Genomic DNA, 18563 nt, shown 5'->3' with positions numbered 1-18563 from the left:
TTTTGCTATTAATGTTTTGAACAAAAAATACTTTGTTAATATAAGTTGCATAAATTTTATATAATTTTAGTTTCAAAAATACTAGAGGTTTATATAAGCTTTTTAGTTGATTCCTTTTGCATTTCATGCATTATATATAAACTAGATGCACTTTGTGTACAAAACGGACAATCTCTTTCGAAGTATCAGGGTTTCGGACGAAAGCTCATCTGTTACAAAGGGATTTCATTTTTTTGAACTTATTTGAACTCCATAGTTTTTCTGTGTTCAAAATGCACCATTCAAAGCCACATCATCAATTTTCAACCCTTTCTGACTTCATTTGTTATTTTCCATGCATTTACTGATTATTTTGAGCTATAAGACCATGAAATTGAAAAGCACTACAATTGAACTCTAAAAAGGTTGAAAGTTGGCATGGTATCATCATTTCACCCACATAGCATGTGCAAGAAAGTAGAGAGGGTTACGGCAAAAACAGGATGCACTTCGTGTACAAAACGGACAATCAGTTTCGAAGTATCAGGATTTCATACGGAAACTCGTCTGTTACAACAGGCATTTCAAATGAACTACGAAAAGGTTGGAAGTTGGCATGGTATCATCATAATAGTTGTGGAGAGAAAGTCTTCACTTTTTTTTGCTTGTGTGCTTTGCTTATTGCGCCGTAACCATGGATAATCTTCATCGTTTATCAAGATGCTTGGGTCAACCTTGACTTTGAAGGGAGGAATTTCATGAAACTTTTCATAATCTTCATACATGTCTGTCTTGCCCTCCACTCCCAATGTCCCTTTTTCCTGAAAGAACTATGTGGCGCTTTGGCTCATCATATGATGTATTCGCTTCCTTATCTTTTCTTTTTCTCGGTTTGGTAGATATGTCCTTCACATAGATAACCTGTGCCACATCATTGGCTAGGACGAACGGTTCGTCAGTGTACCCAAGATTGTTTAGATCCACTGTTGTCATTCCGTACTGTGGGTCTACCTGTACCCCGCCTCTTGACAGATTGACCCATTTGCACTTAAACAAAGGGACTTTAAAATCATGTCCGTAGTCAAGTTCCCATATGTCCATTATGTAACCATAATATGTGCCCTTTCCCCTCTCGGTTGCTGCATCAAAGCGGACACCGCTGTTTTGGTTGGTGCTCTTTTGATCTTGGGCGATCGTGTAAAATGTATTCCTATTTATCTCGTATCCTTTGTAAGTCAATACAGTCGAAGATGGTCCCCTGGACAATGAGTACAGCTCATCACAAACAGTGTTGTCACCTCTTGTGACGCCCCCGATTTGACCGTACACTAATTATGCACGCAAATGTGTACGATCAAGATCAGGGAGTCACGGGAAGATATCACAACACAACTCTAAAACAAAAATAAGTCATACAAGCATTATAATACAAACCAGGGGCCTCGAGGGCTCGAATACAAGTGCTAGATCATAGACGAGTCAGCGGAAGCAACAATATCTGAGTACAGACATAAGTTAAACAAGTTTGCCTTAAGAAGGCTAGCACAAACTGGGATACAGATCGAACGAGGCGCAGGCCTCCTGCCTGGGATCCTCCTAACTACTCCTGGTCGTCGTCAGCGGGCTGCACGTAGTAGTAGGCACCTCCAGTGTCGTAGGTGTCGTCGTCGATGGTGGCGTCTGGCTCCTGGACTCCAGCATCTGGTTGTGACCACCAGATAGAAAAGAAAAGGGGGAAAAGAGGGAGAGAAGCAACCGTGAGTACTCATCCAAAGTACTCGCAAGCAAGGAGCTACACTACATATGCATGGGTATATGTGTAAAGGGGCATATCAGTGGACTGAACTGCAGAATGCCAGAATAAAAGGGGGATAGCTAGTCCTGTCGAAGACTACGCTTCTGGCCATCTCCATCTTGCAGCATGTAGAAGAGAGTAGATTGAAGTCCTCCAAGTAGCATCGCATAGCATAATCCTACCCGGCGATCCCCTCCTCGTCGCCCTGTTAGAGAGCGGTCACCGGGTTGTATCTGGCCCTTGGAAGGGTGTATTTTATTCGGTATCCAGTTCTAGTTGTCATAAGGTCAAGGTACAACTCCGGGTCGTCCTTTTACCGAGGGACACGGCTATTCGAATAGATAAACTTCCCTGCAGGGGTGCACCACATAACCCAACACGCTCGATCCCATCTGGCCGGACACACTTTTCTGGGTCATGCCCGGCCTCGTAAGATCAACACGTCGCAGCCCCACCTAAGCACAACAGAGAGGTCAGCACGCCGGTCTAACCCTATGCGCGCAGGGGTCTGGGCCCATCGCCCTATGCACACCTGCACGTTGCGTATGCGGCCGGAAGCAGACCTAGCCTAGTGGCGTTCCAGTCTAATCCGGCGCGCGCCACTCAGTCGCTGACGTCACGAAGGCTTCGGCTGATACCACGACGCCGGGATACCCATAACTACTCCCGCGTAGATGGTTAGTGCGTATAGACCAAATGGCCAGACTCAGATCAAATACCAAGATCTCGTTAAGCGTGTTAAGTATCCGCGAACGCCGACCAGGGCCAGGCCCACCTCTCACCTAGGCGGTCTCAACCTGCCCTGTCGCTCTGCCACAAAGTAACAGTCGGGGGCCGTCAGGAACCCAGGTCCACCTCTACCGGGGTGGGGCCACCTGTCCTTTCAGCCCCCTCATCAGAATCACTTGCGGGTACTCCTCGAGCCGACCCGACTTTAATCACCACATGTGTCATGTATATAATGTATATAGTATATACCCGTGATCACCTCCCGAAGTGATCACGACCCAGTAGTATAGCATGGCAGACGGACAAGAGTGTAGGGCCACTGATGGAACACTAGCATCCTATACTAGGCAGTAGGATATCATGTAAGGGTAACAACAGTAGAAGCAAGGGCAGGCTATGCATCAGTATAGGATTAACGGAAAGCAGTAACATGCTACACTACTCTAATGCAAGCAGTATAGAGAAGAATAGGCGATATCTGGTGATCAAGGGGGGGGCTTGCCTGGTTGCTCTGGCAAGGAGGAGGGGTCGTCGACTCCGTAGTCGAATTGGGCAGCAGAAGTGTCGGTCTCGTAGTCTACCGGAGAGAAGAGGGGGAAGAAATAGTAAATACAATGCAAACATAAGCATGACGATGCGTGACATGACAATGAGCGGTGCTAGGTGTGTCCTAACGCGACAGTAGGTGGTACCGGCGAAGGGGGGGAACATCCGGGAAGTATTCCCGATGTTCCGCGTTTCGGACAGACGGACCGGAGGGGGAAGTTGCGAGTTCGATAGGTTAGGGAGGTGGGGTGGACGAACGGACTGCGTATCCGGATTCGTCTCGTCGTTCTGAGCAACTTTCATGTAGAAAACATTTTCATCCGAGTTACGGTTTAAAAGATATGAATTTTCAAAGATTATTTGAATTTCTGGAATTATTTGAATTTAGCAAAAATGAATTATGACGTCAGCATGAGGTAACGCTGATGTCAGCAGGTCAACAGGTCGGCTGACCAGTCAAACCAGACAGGTGGGTCCAGTGGGACCCACATGTCAGCCTCTGTTAGTCTAACAGTAATTTAAACTAAACTAACAGTCTAATTAGAGGGGTGGGCCCCATATGTCAATGAGTGTTTAATCTAACAAATTAATTTTATTTATAAAAACAATTGTTAGACTAATTAACAGAGGGGGGGCCCGCATGTCAGTGGCTGGGGGCCACCCAGTCAGCACGTTGACCGCGGTCAACAAGTCAAGGGGGGCCCTGGGTCCACCAGTCAGTGGCCTAGGCGGTGCCACGCGGGTGCCACGTCGGTGACGTCGTCGGAATCACGCCGGCGACCATTCCAGCGGCGGAGGTTCGCCGGAGTTGCTCGGATTTCCAGCACGGTGCACCATTCCGCGCGTTTTCGGTGGCGTTCGAACGAGTAGATCGTCCCGCGTCGATCTAGAGCGATCCCCGGAGCGGGGGTGGCCGGAGTGGAGCTCAACGACGACCGCGGGCGGCGCCGGACTACGGGCATCTCCGAAGACCACGCTACGGGCTGCGTTCTAGCTAACAAACGACGCTAGCGGGCTCTACGGACCTCCGGCAACTCGACGGAGGCCACGGCTTGGCTCGGAGATGGACGGGGTGAGCGCAACGAGCTCGCGGACGAGGCCGCATGCGGCAATGGCGACGGCGGCACCGCGAGCCATCTACGGTGTATGAGGAGGAACCAGAGGAAGGAGGAAGGGCGGAGGCTTACGGCGCGGCACACGGAGGCCCTCGAGTGAACGGGAGCGCAGAGGGGAGGCGTGATGAATCGCGGTGGGCGGCGGCGAGCGAGGTTGGGGAAAGGCTTGACCCGGCCGCTGCAGGGCACCCCAGCTCGTCCTGAAGCGCGGGGTCGACGAGGACGACGTAGAGGGAGCTCGGGGACTCGGCGGCTCGACGAGCGGTGGTCGGTGGCTGCGGGAACGACGGCGGCACGTCGGCAATGGCGCTCGGGTGAGGCGGGTGAGCGAGACGGAGGGGGGGAGCGTGTGGATCTGGGAGGCGCAGAGGCGGGCGAGAGGGGGGCAAGTGGGAGAGATGGGTGGAGGCCAAGGCGACGGGGCGGCCTTATCCCCTCCCGGCATCGGCGCCGGCGAGGTGGTCGGGCAGGGACGGGCCCCTGTTGCTTCCCCGGTCGGGGGAACAGGGGGGAGGCGACCCAGGGAGGGGCTGTGGGCTGGTAGTTGGCCAGGTGGGCCAGGTGGGCCTGTGAGCTGGGCCGCCTGGTCCAGTGAGGGGGGGTTCCTTTTCTTTTCTTTTCTTTTCTTTATTTATTTATTTTTGTTTGCAAAAAATGTTTAGCACCTAAATGGTATTTATAAAATATGGGAGCTAGCTTATAAGTTGCAGTGCATCACATCCTTGCACCAAAAACTAGTTTGGGTGAAATACTAATTCATATTGAATTTAGATTATTTAAAAGGTTATTAAATGTTGTTGCTCGCCAAAGTTTGAGGTTGTTAGGGTCACTTAACTAATCCATTTAAGTTTAGTTACAATTTTATAATTGCTTCAGAATTAATTGTCATTTAATGAACATTTTAGTTTTCAATTTTGACAACTTTTTATTTTCCACTTTAAATTTAATTGAAGTTTGAGTTAGGAGTTTGAAAGGAAATGTGATTCCAATGTGATCAAGCCCTGCTTAGCAACATGATTAGCTTAATCACAGAGAGCTACTGTAGCATGATTCTCGGGGTGTTACAAATCTCCTCCACTACAAGAAATCTCGTCCCGAGATTTAGGAGCGGGAGCAAGGGGGAAGGGATTTGGTTACGAAATTCTAATGGGTCTTCTCGGTGTTGGTTGCTCTTCTCGAAGAGGTCTATCCACTACGTTGATGTCTTCATTTCTCTGCTTCAGGTCGTTATGATAAAGTTGTCGTCCTTTCTTCGGGAACTACATCGTACTTACGACAGAGTAAGGGGGTATTCTGGAAGAACGGACTTCTGCAGGGTTTACTATCTGGTCAATATCATCGGGGAAGGTGGCGGAAAGTATCTCTCGAGCTAAACCTTAAGAAAAGCCGAGAGCAAGTAAGAAAGTACCATGAGAAGTTTCAAACAGGTAGGCAATCGTTCGAAGCCTGAAACAAAGTGTGAAAGGGGTTCAAAGCAATCGGAATAAGTATTATGTCTGATGCTAGTATAGATCACTAGGCAGGTGGCCCGTGAGTTACATAAGAAGTCAAGCGCGAGGAATAACTTTGGAAACCGGGGGTGTACAGGAGAGTCAGGTTTCGATCCTGTGGAACTGTGGGTTATGGGCCCACCATGTGGTTTTTTTTATGAGAGCAGTGACATCTTGCACGGTCATGATAGCAAGGCATGTCAGGGAACACCCTGTCAGTTATGTCGGCAACACGTTGGTACCAAGGGCGAGGGACGAAGAGAACCATTTTCCTGCTCGTTCAAACGAGGCGGACCATTAGGCAAAGTTCTCGTCCATCGGTGGTTACCGAAATGTCACCAACAATAGTAACAGGGTCTTACTGACAGAGTTGTACAACTAGGTGTTTACATAAGCAGGAGAATATTACTGCTTAGATCATATAGATCACCAGAAAGGTTAAACCAAACAATGAAAAGGAAAAATATGATTATCAGATTAAACAGAAGAATGGAAAGGAAAATGTGTTTAAACACATATTTCAGGGGTATATCCTTCCCAAGGACAAGCAGCGTATCATATCCATGACAGGATAGAAAGTAGAAAACCATTTAGGTAAGGGGAGAGGAATTTCATGACATCACCCATACAGCGGTGTTTGGATAATTGAACAAGAAACATTTAGTATTGGGCTTCAAATGTTCTTGTTGAAAATCGGAGTACCATAGACATGCTTTGAGATAGCATTGACATGGTCAACAGGTGAAGATCAGAATTTGGAAACAAAAAGGATCCATCAGGATCAACTTATAGAATAAGTCTTACAATTTCCTCATGGAAGAATAGCTAACCTTGCTAAAAAGGAAAACTTATAACACTAGGTCCTGCGGCCAGGTGTGTTAGGCATGATGTCACTTTACCGGGTCATAAATAGGCCAATGTTACAACTCTTGGAAATATGTTCCAACCATCATATCTGACCGAGATTCAGATCTGATTGGTGTCAGGATACCTCAGACTCAGGATGTCTGAGAAGAAAAGTGCAACACAAATTGATGGGATGACATAGTAAGATTCTCGGGAAATGAACTATGAAAGCAAGTTCCGAAACAAGAGTGCATCATTAAACCAAGGAAAGGGTTAGGAGGTGGCTGATGGACTCAGCGACATTCCTCGAGATTTCCAAAAGGAGGGATTTCCACACTTATGTGAACAAGGAGATAACATTTGCCAGATCAAATGATAAAGTGAGGTATGCTCGAGGAAAACATACTCAATTAAACATTGGTTGAAAGGTGCACCCGAATATGGGCTTAGGTAGCATGATCAAGGTTAGAATGGTGATTCGATAACCAATACACAAGGAATGAACTATCGTTCATTAACTTACAAGTAATAGGGTTGCTGGAAGTTTTGAATTTTACACATCACAGTTCATTTGTGGGTACTTTGGTTAAAATCAACATGGGGACCAAGAACTGAATGTAGACGGCAAGATGTATTACTATCTCAAGAATTCTAAAGGTGGAGAAATTCTCACGACATTCTTGATATAAAATTTGGTAATACTCCAAAGTAAAGGGGAACAAATGCTGGATAGCAAGGATCTCAAGGTATAACACATAACACGAACAAGTTTGTGTTGGAGGGGGGGGCAGTAAAGTGGCCGATGATAACACAAATCATCAAGGGAAAGGATGGTCTTCCTCATCATGAATTCAATCGATATTCCGGAAGGACTCAGAATGCTCATGATGATCACGACACATTTGTCGAGAGATTCCATGAAGATGCAATCACTCGGCGATGACATCAAGTCAAAGGAATGATGAAGCGAAAGGTTATTGGAACCCTGGGTACGACACAAACTCGGAATCAAGCTTGTTGTTCAAGGCGAAATGATATGACGAGGAAAGTCGGCGTAAGCTTAGCTCATCGTCAAAAATCGTGCTTCGGAAAGAAGGACCAGATAGCACAGTTATTGAATCGGAGTGCGGAATCGATTCGCTTATCGGTGTTCTCGAGTGACTATAACTCAGAGCCCGTGGAAAATTGGAATCAGTGAGAATGTAGCACTTGATGAAAAACTCATAAGAAGTTATGCAGTTCCATGATAATCTCGAGATACCAGGGGGTAATACTCGACGACAAACCAAAATAGAGGTTGGACTGGGGTATTGCTCTGCAGAAGACAAGTGCCTAACTTGTACGAGAAATGGTGTTTAAAGGAGAACATGGTCGGAACCACGATTGCAAAAGGCCAGATCCCAGATATAAGATGAACTTATACCAAGGGAATAATTAATTTAAGAGAAGCTTTTAATGATAAGATCTACATCGTGTCCATGGGCATGAACACAAAGTTCAAGGTCGACTCCCACTTCTTCAATGCATAACCTTTCATTCACTTCTCGCGTTTGATGAAGTTGCAGTGTTGAAAATTTTTATCTGGTAAAATACCAGAAGAGTATGACTCATGAAAACTTTCGAGTTCACACGTATTAAGGAAGGCATAGGTTCAAGCCATCGGGGCTTCTTAGAACATACACCACGAACTTCGGAGTAAATAATACAAGCTCGAAAGTAGAGTATGGTTCACAAAGCAGAGGATACAATTTACCAAAGGCATCATGTATCCGAGGAAAAGCTCACCAGCTTATTTAATATGGAGGACATTGTCGGATAAAATCCGACAAAAGGGTCTGGTGGTCCCCAAGGGATCTGATGTGAGCATCAGTACTCAACTAGAGGAAGAACGAATGCAAGGAGATCAGACTATAGAAACAACTGACTAACTCAAAAGCTCAAATGCAAAGGAATTATGAATTCCAAGACAAGGGATCAGAAGCAATGCTCTGATTAGGGATGGATAAGTTGAATAGCCTTAGGGGTACAATCGATGACGATTTGATTGGTCGAGATCCAGCTCATGTTAAAGATGTCTGAGCCGGAAGGATGAATTCTAGGATCTGATTGAGGATTGCGAGCATTCGCAACATATTGAATCAATGGACTCAAAAAGATAATGACAAAGGGTGCCAATAAGATTTCGAGGTTTATGGGATTAATCATAATGCTAGTAAGCAAGAATTTCAAGAGCAACAGGCTCCTGAAGATTTTCGGAAGATCGAATGATATTTTGAACACTTTTGTGAAATACTTGAATCAACTGGGGATGAGCGGATACTCGGTAAGTGCGAGGATTATCCGTAGGGGTATTCAGGTGACAAAGAACAGCAGGGTAGTAAGCTCAAGGGATTCTCGGAACAACAGAGAGAATTTCGGGGTATCTTGTACTAACAAGATCATCTGGGAAACATTGTATGAGTGGCGAGTATACGTGGTTATCCATAGGAGTTTATTGATGAAAAGGAATTGCAAAAGCGATGAACACAAGTTCTCGGGGTAACAGCGGAGAGTATCTTCAGGGTCTTCACGTGCAGCAGACGATCATCAGTAATAAAGGGGCTCTCCGGGTGAAAGTGATAACGAGATCCTAATGTTAGATTTAGCAAAATTCATTTAACCCGAATAGAAGAGATGTCAGAGTCCCAGAGTATAGGTTGAGGAATAAAAGATCCTACTACCACCCAATGGCGACGTGGGCCCGTAAGCCACACAGCCATGCTAGTAAAATAGTTTTCACTGACTAGACTCAACTTCGGCCAAGGAGTTGAAAAGGGGGATTCCTACAGGCAGTCGGCTCTGATACCAACTTGTGACGCCCCCGATTTGACCGTACACTAATTATGCAAGCAAATGTGTACGATCAAGATCAGGGAGTCACGGGAAGATATCACAACACAACTCTAAAACAAAAATAAGTCATACAAGCATTATAATACAAACCAGGGGCCTCGAGGGCTCGAATACAAGTGCTCGATCATAGACGAGTCAGCGGAAGCAACAATATCTGAGTACAGACATAAGTTAAACAAGTTTTCCTTAAGAAGGCTATCACAAACTGGGATACAGATCGAACGAGGCGCAGGCCTCCTGCCTGGGATCCTCCTAACTACTCCTGGTCGTCGTCAGCGGGCTGCACGTAGTAGTAGGCACCTCCAGTGTCGTAGGTGTCGTCGTCGATGGTGGCGTCTGGCTCCTGGACTCCAGCATCTGGTTGTGACCACCAGATAGAAAAGAAAAGGGGGAAAAGAGGGAGAGAAGCAACCGTGAGTACTCATCCAAAGTACTCGCAAGCAAGGAGCTACACTACATATGCATGGGTATATGTGTAAAGGGGCATATCAGTGGACTGAACTGCAGAATGCCAGAATAAAAGGGGGATAGCTAGTCCTGTCGAAGACTACGCTTCTGGCCATCTCCATCTTGCAGCATGTAGAAGAGAGTAGATTGAAGTCCTCCAAGTAGCATCGCATAGCATAATCCTACCCGGCGATCCCCTCCTCGTCGCCCTGTTAGAGAGCGGTCACCGGGTTGTATCTGGCCCTTGGAAGGGTGTATTTTATTCGGTATCCAGTTCTAGTTGTCATAAGGTCAAGGTACAACTCCGGGTCGTCCTTTTACCGAGGGACACGGCTATTCGAATAGATAAACTTCCCTGCAGGGGTGCACCACATAACCCAACACGCTCGATCCCATCTGGCCGGACACACTTTTCTGGGTCATGCCCGGCCTCGTAAGATCAACACGTCGCAGCCCCACCTAAGCACAACAGAGAGGTCAGCACGCCGGTCTAACCCTATGCGCGCAGGGGTCTGGGCCCATCGCCCTATGCACACCTGCACGTTGCGTACGCGGCCGGAAGCAGACCTAGCCTAGTGGCGTTCCAGTCTAATCCGGCGCGCGCCACTCAGTCGCTGACGTCACGAAGGCTTCGGCTGATACCACGACGCCGGGATACCCATAACTACTCCCGCGTAGATGGTTAGTGCGTATAGACCAAATGGCCAGACTCAGATCAAATACCAAGATCTCGTTAAGCGTGTTAAGTATCCGCGAACGCCGACCAGGGCCAGGCCCACCTCTCACCTAGGCGGTCTCAACCTGCCCTGTCGCTCCGCCACAAAGTAACAGTCGGGGGCCGTCAGGAACCCAGGCCCACCTCTACCGGGGTGGGGCCACCTGTCCTTTCAGCCCCCTCATCAGAATCACTTGCGGGTACTCCTCGAGCCGACCCGACTTTAATCACCACATGTGTCATGTATATAATGTATATAGTATATACCCATGATCACCTCCCGAAGTGATCACGGCCCAGTAGTATAGCATGGCAGACGGACAAGAGTGTAGGGCCACTGATGGAACACTAGCATCCTATACTAGGCAGTAGGATATCATGTAAGGGTAACAACAGTAGAAGCAAGGGCAGGCTATGCATCAGTATAGGATTAACGGAAAGCAGTAACATGCTACACTACTCTAATGCAAGCAATATAGAGAAGAATAGGCGATATCTGGTGATCAAGGGGGGGGGGCTTGCCTGGTTGCTCTGGCAAGGAGGAGGGGTCGTCGACTCCGTAGTCGAACTGGGCAGCAGCAGTGTCGGTCTCGTAGTCTACCGGAGAGAAGAGGGGGAAGAAACAGTAAATACAATGCAAACATAAGCATGACGATGCGTGACATGACAATGAGCGGTGCTAGGTGTGTCCTAACGCGACAGTAGGTGGTACCGGCGAAGGGGGGGAACATCCGGGAAGTATTCCCGATGTTTCGCGTTTCGGACAGATGGACCGGAGGGGGAAAGTTGCGAGTTCGATAGGTTAGGGAGGTGGGGTGGACGAACGGACTGCGTATCCGGATTCGTCTCGTCGTTCTGAGCAACTTTCATGTAGAAAACATTTTCATCCGAGTTACGGTTTAAAAGATATGAATTTTCAAAGATTATTTGAATTTCTGGAATTATTTGAATTTAGCAAAAATGAATTATGACGTCAGCATGAGGTAACGCTGATGTCAGCAGGTCAACAGGTCGGCTGACCAGTCAAACCAGACAGGTGGGTCCAGTGGGACCCACATGTCAGCCTCTGTTAGTCTAACAGTAATTTAAACTAAACTAACAGTCTAATTAGAGGGGTGGGCCCCATATGTCAGTGAGTGTTTAATCTAACAAATTAATTTTATTTACAAAAACAATTGTTAGACTAATTAACAGAGGGGGGGCCTGCATGTCAGTGGCTGGGGGCCACCCAGTCAGCACGTTGACCGCGGTCAACAAGTCAAGGGGGGCCCTGGGTCCACCAGTCAGTGGCCCAGGCGGTGCCACGCGGGTGCCACGTCGGTGACGTCGCCGGAATCACGCCGGCGACCATTCCAGCGGCGGAGGTTCGCCGGAGTTGCTCGGATTTCCAGCACGGTGCACCATTCCGCGCGTTTTCGGTGGCGTTCGAACGAGTAGATCGTCCCGCGTCGATCTAGAGCGATCCCCGGAGCGGGGGTGGCCGGATGGAGCTCAACGGCGACCGCGGGCGGCGCCGGACTACGGGCATCTCCGAAGACCACGCTACGGGCTGCGTTCTAGCTAACAAACGACGCTAGCGGGCTCTACGGACCTCCGGCAACTCGACGGAGGCCATGGCTTGGCTCGGAGATGGACGGGGTGAGCACAACGAGCTCGCGGACGAGGCCGCATGCGGCAATGGCGACGGCGGCACCGCGAGCCATCTACGGTGTATGAGGAGGAACCAGAGGAAGGAGGAAGGGCGGAGGCTTACGGCGCGGCACACGGAGGCCCTCGAGTGAACGGGAGCGCAGAGGGGAGGCGGGATGAATCGCGGCGGGCGGCGGCGAGCGAGGTTGGGGAAACGCTTGACCCGGCCGCTGCAGGGCACCCCAGCTCGTCCTGAAGCGCGGGGTCGACGAGGACGACGTAGAGGGAGCTCGGGGACTCGGCGGCTCGACGAACGGTGGTCGGTGGCTGCGGGAACGACGGCGGCACATCGGCGATGGCGCTCGGGTGAGGCGGGTGAGCGAGACAGAGGGGGGGAGCGTGTGGATCTGGGAGGCGCAGAGGCGGGCGAGAGGGGGGCAAGTGGGAGAGATGGGTGGAGGCCAAGGCGACGGGGCGGCCTTATCCCCTCCCGGCGTCGGCGCCGACGAGGTGGTCGGGCGGGGACGGGCCCCTGTTGCTTCCCCGGTCGGGGGAACAGGGGGGAGGCGACCCAGGGAGGGGCTGTGGGCTGGTAGTTGGCCAGCTGGGCCAGGTGGGCCTGTGAGCTGGGCCGCCTGGTCCAGTGAGGGGGGGGGTTCCTTTTCTTTTCTTTTCTTTTCTTTATTTTTTTTTGTTTGCAAAAAATGTTTAGCACCTAAATGGTATTTATAAAATATGGGAGCTAGCTTATAAGTTGCAGTGCATCAGACCCTTGCACCAAAAACTAGTTTGGGTGAAATACTAATTCATATTGAATTTAGATTATTTAAAAGGTTATTAAATGTTGTTGCTCGCCAAAGTTTGAGGTTGTTAGGGTCACTTAACTAATCCATTTAAGTTTAGTTACAATTTTATAATTGCTTCAGAATTAATTGTCATTTAATGAACATTTTAGTTTTCAATTTTGACAACTTTTTATTTTCTACTTTAAATTTAATTGGAGTTTGAGTTAGGAGTTTGAAAGGAAATGTGATTCCAATGTGATCAAGCCCTGCTTAGCAACATGATTAGCTTAATCACAGAGAGCTACTGTAGCATGATTCTCGGGGTGTTACAAATCTCCTCCACTACAAGAAATCTCGTCCCGAGATTTAGGAGCGGGAGCAAGGGGGAAGGGATTTGGTTACGAAATTCTAATGGGTCTTCTTGGTGTTGGTTGCTCTTCTCGAAGAGGTCTATCCACTACGTTGATGTCTTCATTTCTCTGCTTCAGGTCGTTATGATAAAGTTGTCGTCCTTTCTTCGGGAACTACATCGTACTTACGACAGAGTAAGGGGGTATTCTGGAAGAACGGACTTCTGCAGGGTTTACTATCTGGTCAATATCATCAGGGAAGGTGGCGGAAAGTATCTCTCGAGCTAAACCTTAAGAAAAGCCGAGAGCAAGTAAGAAAGTACCATGAGAAGTTTCAAACAGGTAGGCAATCGTTCGAAGCCTGAAACAAAGTGTGAAAGGGGTTCAAAGCAATCGGAATAAGTATTATGTCTGATGCTAGTATAGATCACTAGGCAGGTGGCCCGTGAGCATAAGAAGTCAAGCGCGAGGAATAACTTTGGAAACCGGGGGTGTACAGGAGAGTCAGGTTTCGATCCTGTGGAACTGTGGGTTATGGGCCCACCATGTGGTTTTTTTTATGAGAGCAGTGACATCTTGCACGGTCATGATAGCAAGGCATGTCAGGGAACACCCTGTCAGTTATGTCGGCAACACGTTGGTACCAAGGGCGAGGGACGAAGAGAACCATTTTCCTGCTCGTTCAAACGAGGCGGACCATTAGGCAAAGTTCTCGTCCATCGGTGGTTACCGAAATGTCACCAACAATAGTAACAAGACTCCCATGAACCTCTCAAAGGGGAACATATTGTGTAGAAATACGGGCCCAGAATGACAATCTCGTCGACTAGATTAACTAGGACGTGCGTCATGATATTGAAGAAGGATGATGGGAACACCAGCTCGAAACTGACAAGACATTGCGCCACATCACTCCTTAGCCTTGGTATGATTTCTGGATCGATCACCTTCTGAGAGATTGCATTGAGGAATGCACATAGCTTCACAATGGCTAATCGTACGTTTTCCGGTAGAAGCCCCCTCAATGCAACGAAAGCAGTTGCGTCATAATCATGTGGCAGTCATGAGACTTTAGGCTCTGAAACTTTTTCTCTGGAATATTTATTATTCCCTTTATATTCGACGAGAAGTCAGTCGGGACCTTCATACTGAGCAGGCATTCAAAAAAGATTTCCTTCTCTTCTTTGGTAAGAGCGTAGCTGGCAGGACCTTCATACTGCTTTGGAGGCATGCCGTCTTTTTCGTGCAAACGTTGCAGGTTGATGACCCACAAGTATAGGGGATCTATGTAGTCCTTTCGGTAAGTAAGAGTGTCGAACCCAACGAGGAGCAGAAGGAAATGATAAGCGATTTTCAGCAAGGTATTCTCTGCAAGCACTGAAATAATAGGTAACAGATAGTTTTGTGATAGGATAATTTGTAACGAGCAACAAGTAACAAAAGTAAATAAAGTGCAACAAGGTGGCCCAATCCTTTTTGTAGCAAAGGACAAGCCTAGACAAACTCTTATATAGAGAAAAGCGCTCCCGAGGACACATGGGAATTATCATCAAGCTAGTTTTCATCACGTTCATATGATTCGCGTTCGGTACTTTGATAATTTGATATGTGGGTGGACCGGTGCTTGGGTGCTGCCCTTGCTTGGACAAGCATCCCACTTATGATTAACCTCTATTGCAAGCATCCGCAACTACAACAAAAGTATTAAGGTAAACCTAACCATAGCATGAAACATATGGATCCAAATCAGCCCCTTACGAAGCAACGCATAAACTAGGGTTTAAGCTTCTGTCACTCTAGCAACCCATCATCTACTTATTACTTCCCAATGCCTTCCTCTAGGCCCAAATAATGGTGAAGTGTCATGTAGTCGACGTTCACATAACACCACTAGAGGATAGACAACATACATCTCATCAAAATATCGAACGAATACCAAATTCACATGACTACTAATAGCAAGACTTCTCCCATGTCCTCAGGAACAAACGCAACTACTCACAAAGCATATTCATGTTCATAATTAGAGGAGTATTAATATGCATATAGGATCTGAACATATGATCTTCCACCAAATAAACCAACTAGCATCAACTACAAAGAGTAATCAACACTACTAGCAACCTACAGGTACCAATCCCAGACTTGGAGACAAGAATTGGATACAAGAGATGAACTAGGGTTTGAGAGGAGATGGTGCTGGTGAAGATGTTGATGGAGATTGCCCTCTCCCTATGAGAGGAGCGTTGGTGATGATGATGGCGATGATTTCCCCCTCCCGGAGGGAAGTGTCCCCGGCAGAACAGCTCTGCTAGAGCCCTAGATTGGTTCCGCCAAGGTTCTGCCTCGTGGCGGCGGAGTCTCGTCCCGAAAGCTTGTTTATGATTTTTCTTCGGACGAAAGACTTCATATAGTAGAAGATGGGCACCGGAGGGCCAACAGGGGGCCCACAAGGCAGGGGGCGCGCCCAGGGGGGTAGGGCGCGCCCCCCACCCTCGTGGACAGGTGGAGGCCCCCCTGACGTATTTCTTCCACTCAGTATTTTTTATTATTTCCAAAAATAACTTTCGTGGAGTTTCAGGACTTTTGGAGTTGTGCAGAATAGGTCTCTAATATTTGCTCCTTTTCCAGCCCAGAATTCCAGCTGCCGGCATTCTCCCTCCTTATGTAAACCTTGTGAAATAAGAGAGAATAGGCATAAGTATTGTGACATAATGTGTAATAACAACCCATAATGCAATAAATATCGATATAAAAGCATGATGCAAAATGGACGTATCACAGGTCCTCCCGTGCCTCAGGTGTATCTTTTGTCTTCCCATACACGTCTAAGAAGCCTAACAGGTTCACGCAAAGGTTCTTCGTCACGTGCATCACGTCGATTGAAGAGCGTACCTCTAACTCTTTCCAGTAGGGTAGGTCCCAAAATATTGATTTCTTCTTCCACATGGGTGCGCGTCCCTCAGCGTCATTCGGAACAGCTAGTCCGCCGGGACCCTTTCCAAATATTACGTGTAAATTAGAGACCATAGCAAGTACGTGATCACCGGTACGCATGGCGGGCTTCTTCCGGTGATCTGCCTCGCCTTTGAAATGCTTGCCTTTCTTTCGACATTGATGGTTGGTCGGGAGAAATCGACGATGGCCTGGGTACACATTCTTCCTGCATCTGTCCAGGTATATACTTTCGGTGTCAGCTAAACAGTGCGTGCATGCGTGGTATCCCTTGTTTGTCTGTCCTGAAAGGTTACTGAGAGTGGGCCAATCATTGATGGTCACGAACAGCAACGCCTTTAGGTCAAATTCTTCCCCCATGTGCTCATCCCACGCACGTACACCTGTTCCATTCCACAGCTGTAAGAGTTCTTCAACTAATGGCCTTAGGTACACATCAATGTCGTTGCCGGGTTGCTTAGGGCCTTGGATGAGAATTGGCATCATAATGAACTTCCGCTTCATGCACATCCAAGGAGGAAGGTTATACATACATAGAGTCACGGGGCAGGTGCTGTGATTGCTGCTCTGCTCCCCGAAAGGATTAATGCCATCCGCGCTTAAACCAAACCATACGTTCCTTGGGTTAGCTGCAAACTCAGTCCAGTACTTTCTCTCGATTTTTCTCCACTGCGACCCGTTAGCGGGTGCTCTCAACTTCCCGTCTTTCTTACGGTCCTCACTGTGCCATCGCATCAACTTGGCATGCTCTTCGTTTATGAACAGACGTTTCAACCGTGGTATTATAGGAGCATACCACATCACCTTCGCAGGAACCCTCTTCCTGGGGGGCTCGCCGTCAACATCACCAGGGTCATCTCGTCTGATCTTATACCGCAATGCACCGCATACCGGGCATGCGTTCAGATCCTTATACGCACCGCGGTAGAGGATGCAGTCATTAGGGCATGCATGTATCTTCTGCACCTCCAATCCTAGAGGGCATACGACCTTCTTTGCTGCGTATGTACTGTCGGGCAATTCGTTATCCTTTGGAAGCTTCTTCTTCAATATTTTCAATAGCTTCTCAAATCCTTTGTCAGGCACAACATTCTCTGCCTTCCACTGCGGCAATTCCAGTACGGTACCGAGCTTTGTATTTCCATCTTCGCAATTGGGGTACAACCCTTTTTTGTGATCCTCTAACATGCGATCGAACTTCAGCTTCTCCTTTTGACTTTCACACTTTTCCCTTGCATCAACAATGACCCGACGGAGATCATCATCGGGCACATCGTCTGGTTCCTCTGGATCTTCAGCTTCCCCCATTGCAGCATCACCGTATTCAGGGGGCACATAGTTGTCATCGTCCTCTTCTTCTTCGCTGTCTTCCATCATAACCCCTATTTCTCCGTGCTTCGTCCAAACATTATAGTGTGGCATGAAACCCTTATAAAGCAGGTGGGTGTGAAGGATTTTCTTGTCAGAGTAAGACCTCGTATTCCCACAATTAGGGCATGGACAACACATAAAACCATTCTGCTTGTTTGCCTCAGCCACTTCGAGAAAATTATGCACGCCCTTAATGTACTCAGAGGTGTGTCTGTCACCGTACATCCATTGCCGGTTCATCTGCGTGCATTATATATAATTATGTGTGTCAAAAGTAAGAAAATTAGACAAGTATCTATCTAAAGTAAGATTTTTTTCTTTCAGAAAGAAGATAAGAACAAGAGGCTCACCACGGTGGTGCCGGCGACGAGATCGGCGCGGGCGATCGACGGCGGTGAAGACGAGGACGGGGCGTGACGGACCGCTAAACCTAGACAAATCTCGGAAAAAATGGAGCTCGGAGGTCGAGCTTCGAGAGGAGAAAGCTTAACTAGTGTGGCTCGGGCATTTCATCGAACACCTCACATGCATAAGAGGTGAGCTAGAGCACCCAAATGCCCTTCCTCGCCGGCTAGCAAAAAACAGAGCACTGTGGAGTGCTCTGCTCGCCGGCGATGGGGTATATATAGGCAACTCATTTGTCCCGGTTCGTGGCTGGAACCGGGACTAAAGGCCATCCTTACCAATGGTTGTGGGCCAGGAGCGAGGCCCATTGGTCGCGGTTCGTGCCAAGAACCGGGACAAATGGGCCCAGACGAACCGGGAGCAATGCCCACGAGGCCCCGGCCGGCCCCCTGGGCTCACGAACCGGGACAAATGCGTCCATTGGTCCCGGTTCGTGGCAGAACCGGGACTAATGGGCTGGCCAGGCCCGAACGAAAGCCCCTTTTTCTACTAGTGGTGGCATCGGCTCGATTCA

The sequence above is a fragment of the Triticum aestivum genome, chromosome 4D (genome assembly GCF_018294505.1).
Source record: "Triticum aestivum cultivar Chinese Spring chromosome 4D, IWGSC CS RefSeq v2.1, whole genome shotgun sequence".
Lineage (NCBI taxonomy): Eukaryota > Viridiplantae > Streptophyta > Magnoliopsida > Poales > Poaceae > Triticum > Triticum aestivum.
Note: the sequence above shows the minus strand (reverse complement) of the source record.